This window comes from Frankliniella occidentalis, unplaced genomic scaffold (genome assembly GCF_000697945.3).
Source record: "Frankliniella occidentalis isolate FOCC.00 unplaced genomic scaffold, Focc_3.1 Scaffold3, whole genome shotgun sequence".
In the NCBI taxonomy this organism is placed as follows: Eukaryota; Metazoa; Arthropoda; class Insecta; order Thysanoptera; family Thripidae; genus Frankliniella; species Frankliniella occidentalis.
This window is the reverse complement of record NW_026267133.1, coordinates 515,887-521,098: the sequence shown is the minus strand read 5'-3', so window position 1 is coordinate 521,098 and position 5,212 is coordinate 515,887.

Sequence of the window (5,212 nt, the reverse complement as noted above, 5' to 3'; positions counted from 1 at the left end):
TCTAACCGTTTAGTCGCCAGAGGGCGATTTTAACACGAAAATGAACTAAACCATTTTAATGTTGGTTCTCAGATATTTGATGGTCTCTAGTGAGGCAACTCGTCAAAATAAAATCCTGGGGGTAAAATTTGTGTCTTTTGGAGCCAAAGGCCTATCTCTGACTCTGCCTTTTGTCCGACTCAGATGTCAGCGCCGCAGGCTTAGGTAGATGTATGCCAGGCACGTCGCAGCGTAACAGTGTTTCGTGAGATATCGCGAAGCCTGTTACGCGAGGCGTGGTCTGGTTCAACCCCAGACCCTCGGATTAGGAAAGTCGCGCATTTACCCGCGCGGCCACCCAGGCTACCTGAGGAGAGGTCCGCTGGAACCCGGTGTAATGCCACCGGGGCTCCCGGAGACCGTGCCAACGAAGTTCCATAATTCTGTATCCAGGGATACAGAAAATTGTATCCAACGTTACTTCATCTTGTATCTGTTTCAGAAATTAGTAACATTTACGAAATTTTGTAACATTTTGATCAGATTACAGAATTTTGTACCCATGTTACATGTTTCCATATCACAAATGCCTAATACAGAATTCTGTATCAAATTTGATACAGAATTCTGTACTATTTTTTAGAGTGGTATAAAAACACACACAGGGTAACTTACTACAGCTATTAAAAAATACAAACAAACTTGCTTTGAGTATCGTACCATCGTACAATCATTAAGTCATTAAGACAGCAAAATTTGAACAAACAAATCATAAAAAAAATTAAAAAACAAAAATTTTCAGGACATTTAAGATTTCTTCTTCTCAGCATTACTTTGATTCCGGGTCCGGATGTGTTGCCTCACTTGATCCCAATTTCTGGCAGAAAGCCTTTCATCTTTCAGGGCCAGAAGACACTCCTTCTTGGGATGTTATCTGTGCCATGATACTTTTCGTACAGATGTTCCAGTGCCTTCCTTTGAGGCGTGTTCCATTTCTTCTTGCGTTTGCTTTTTTGCCGGAAAGATGGCTGCATCAGTTAATTCGTCATCAGAAGAATCTGACTCTCCCTTCCTTTTCCTAGATGCAGATTTGGTCTTATTTGGAATGGCTACTGAAGAGAGAACTTGTTCTTCTGGCTTATCAGGCTCTAAAAGAATGTCATCTTCTTTGTCTGACATATCTGGCTCTGCAGGATCATCGACACAATTGTAATCTTGTAATAGTAGAATCTTTTTGGATCCTTTAGTGACACTCATGAGGTATTGGCTCACTTTGGCAGTTTGCAAAGTACTGTCGTGTTGGCGGGTTGGGGTGATCAGGACAAGTCAGGGTTTGGATCAAGGTTTATTGGCGGCACAGGACAGGAGGTCTATCACTTGCGAGCGGCTGGGTTCCTCTGCACGGGGCGGGGTGGGGCCACGCCTCTTATAGGCCCCCGACAATGGGACCGGAGGCGAGGGCCCGAGCGGGGCTCGAGTCCAGGGCTGCCGAAGGGGGGCGCTGGGTGCCAGCCATACTACTCTTCCCCCCTCGTCACCAAAGAGGTCGCCGACCTCCATCTCCATGTCATCCAGCTCCAGGTCGACAAGGGACGGGGCCGGCGATAGTGGCGACAAGGGTGGAGTGCAGCAAGCGGTGCTCAGCATTAACTCTGGGACGGCGGCGGGCGGCGGCGATGTCGGTCTGGGCGGCGGCGCTCGTGCAGCCCGTGCAGCAGGAGGCGAGCCGAGCCTCTCGTGGACAGGCCGTCGCGCGGGCCTCTCGTCGGGGCGTTGGGGGGGAGCGCCGTTGGGCGCTCGACCGGGACCGCGTCGTGCGGCGTCGGGCGTGGGACACGGGGTGCCGACGACGGTCATCCGTTCAGGGCCGCCTCGCAGGGGGAAGGCGGTGACGCGCAGGCTCCACCGACGGCTCACGGCAGTCCGTCTGGACCGACGCCTCTCGGGCCGCCAAGCCAGCGCTCTCTGGGGCACACCTGTGGGCCGGCGTCTGCACTGCCACGGAGTGCTGCTCCAGGGTCCTGCAGGTCTGCACAGCGATGGCACGGTGACTGCGAGAGCCAGAGAGACCAGCAGCTGCAGGAGGTCCGGGCGGGCCGCGAACTCGCTGTCCAGCCGGGTCGAGCCGCTGGGACTGCTTCCGCAGTCGCAGCCCACTCAGTGCGTCACGGAGGTCCATGGGCGTGTGGCAGAGAGCTGGTGGTTGCCCTGGGAAACACTACCTCTGTTGCGAGTGGGGGCGTGGCTCGGGTTTTCGCACTGCTAGCCGGTCCACCGGCACCGGCACCGTCAGCAGCTTGGGCTTCCTTCTCCCGCTCTCGAACAAAGGCCGGAACCTGGCCGTGATGTCCGTGAGGACGGACACCACCTGGGAGGGGCCTACCCAAGGGCTGTCGAGTTTGGGGCAGCGGCCCCTGTGCCGGCGCGGTGAGAAGAGCCAGAACGTCTGTCCACAGCGGATCGGGTTGTTGGTGCCGGCTGCGACATAATACTCCTTGTTCCGAATCTGTGCGGGTGAGTTGTTCAGCCGGACGTCCTTGTGAGCACGGCAGAGGGTCTCGCGCAGCCAGGCAGGGTAGAGGGCCGGGTGGTCGGGAACATCGGTCTCGGGGGCTGGCGGACGCACGAGGTCAGCCGGCAGGGTGAGGTTCGTACCGAACATGACCTCGGCGGGGTTGTACTTTGTGGCTACGTGTTGGGTGGCACGGTACGCCATCATGACGAGCGGCAGCACCTTGTCCCAGTCACTCTGGTCCTTGTTTACCATGAGGCCAAAGTGGCTGGTGATGACTCGCATGAAACGCTCGACCTTACCGTTTGATGCCAGGTGCAACGCCAGCGAGCGACTCTTACGGATGCCGAAGAGGACCTCGGCGAAGAGGCGGGCCTCAAACTGGCGTCCTTGGTCCGTGTGGACGACTCGGGGGGCTCCAAACCGGTTGAACACACCACGGACTAGGGTGCGTGCCACCGTCTCGGCTGTGATGTCTGCCACAGGGATTGCTTCCGGCCAACCAGAAAAACTGTCAATGGCAACGAGACAGTACCGGTTGCCTCTGCCGGTGCGGGGGAGGGGGCGAAGCAAGTCGCAGTCCCACTTAGCACGGTAAACTCCGGTGAGCAGGCCACGGAGGGGGGCTCGGACGCGCTTTGCAGGGCCAAGGCGACGCGCGCAGACATCGCAGGCGTTGTTGATCACGTCTCGCACGTCGTCGTACATGCCCGGCCAGTAGTAGCGAGTCCGGACAGTGGAGAGGGTGCGGGTCACTCCAAAATGGCTGCCGGTACCTGGGGCGCTGTGGTAGGTCGTGACGACCTCTTGCACCTTGCAACGCGGCAAGACTAGCTGCCAGACGTCTCGGCTTGACTCAGAGACGTGGTGCCAGAGGCGGTACACAAGCCCGGAGCGGATGCTCAGACTCTGCCACTGCTGCCAAAGACAGTGAGCCTCCCAGCTGTACGCCTCGGCAGAGTCGCGAGAGGGGCGCTCCGCGCCCTCCATCAGGGCCGTGAGCACGATCTTGATGCCTTGGTCGAGACGTGGTGCGGCTCGAAGCTCGTTGTTCGACCAGTCAGGTGCAGGGAGGGCGGCGACTAGGGCGACGGCCGCAACGCGGTGGGCCAGTCCGAGCTCTTTCTCCTCCATTCGCGAACACTTCGGGCAGTCCGGGCCACAGGGGCGGAGGTCACTAGTCGGGTAGGCGTACCGAGACAGCGCATCAGCATGCGTCATCTGACTGTACTCCAGGACGTAGTTGTAGCTCTTTAGCCGCTGGATCCACCGGGCAAGCTTGCCTTCAGGGTTACGGAACTTCTGTAACCACTGGAGCGCCGAGTGATCACTCCGGACGTTGAACTGGGGTGCGCCGGCCAGGTAGTGGTGGAACTTGCGCACGCTGTCAACCACAGCGAGCAGTTCCCGCATGGTGACGCAGAGCTTTGTCTCGGTCACGGTTAGCGCCCTGCTGTGATAGGCGATAACCACTTCCTTCCCATCGTGGCACTGAGACAGGACGGCACCCAGCGCAAGGCCGCTGCAGTGGGTGTCAAGGATGAAGGGGCCCTTGGTCACGTCGGCGGGTGCCAGGACAGGTGGGGAGGTGAGAGCCTGTTTGAGCTTGCTGAAGGCATCAGCAGCCTCGGGTGTCCACTCAAACGGCACTTTGCAGACGTGTGAGGCTCTGCAGTGGGCGTTGTCCACGCCAAATCAGCAGGTAAAAAATGACCCCCTTGAATTTTTATTTTTCATGTGGCTATCGATGCTCCCATGGATGTTGCACTCAGACCCGAAATTATTTTTCCGATATCTCAACTGGTTGGGGGTAGGGCGCGAGTCAAAGTTTCGTCCCCCACCTCCTCAAAATCACTATTTTGGCCCGTGCGCCGGGTGCGCGCGCGCGGAGTCCACCAAATCTTGCCAGTGTGTAGTACTAAAGTAGACCTTCCGAAGCCGCACGGGGCGAACCGCATACTTTCACCACTAATAGCTACAAATTCAACATTTAAAACGCGACACATTAGTGCGCTTATTTCTCAGAAAGTTATTTTTTGTTTTCGTTCGCACTTCGGCGCCAGGTACTAGCCGACCATAGCTACCGATAGCAAAAATAATTGGCGTGGGATCTGTATGGGCTGGCTTGGGAAACCCGGAAAACTGTTCAGAGCGTAGCGGGACCCATTTGAATTCGCGCGCGCTGTAATGGCGCCAACGTCTCTGGGCGGCTAGAGGGGCCACTCGTCCGGTGCATCGTGCCGGCACTTCCCTTCCTAATTTGCTATAGCGGTTTTCATTGGTTACGTGCGGTGCCGTGCTGTTCTCTCCTACATGCACTCGTCATACACGCGCCTCACCACACGCGTGAAGAGGGAGGTGCCGGCACGATGCACCGGACGAGTGGCCACTCTAGCCGCCCAGAGACGTTGGCGCCATTAAAGCGCGCGCGAATTCAAATGGGCCCGCTACGCTCTGAACAGTTTTCCGGGTTTCCCAAGCCAGCCCATACAGATCCCACGCCAATTATTTTTGCTATCGGTAGCTATGGTCGGCTAGTACCTGGCGCCGAAGTGCGAACGAAAACAAAAAATAACTTTCTGAGAAATAAGCGCACTAATGTCGCGTTTTAAATGTTGAATTTGTAGCTATTAGTGGTGAAAGTATGCGGTTCGCCCCGTGCGGCTTCGGAAGGTCTACTTTAGTACTACACACTGGCAAGATTTGGTGGACTCCGCGCGC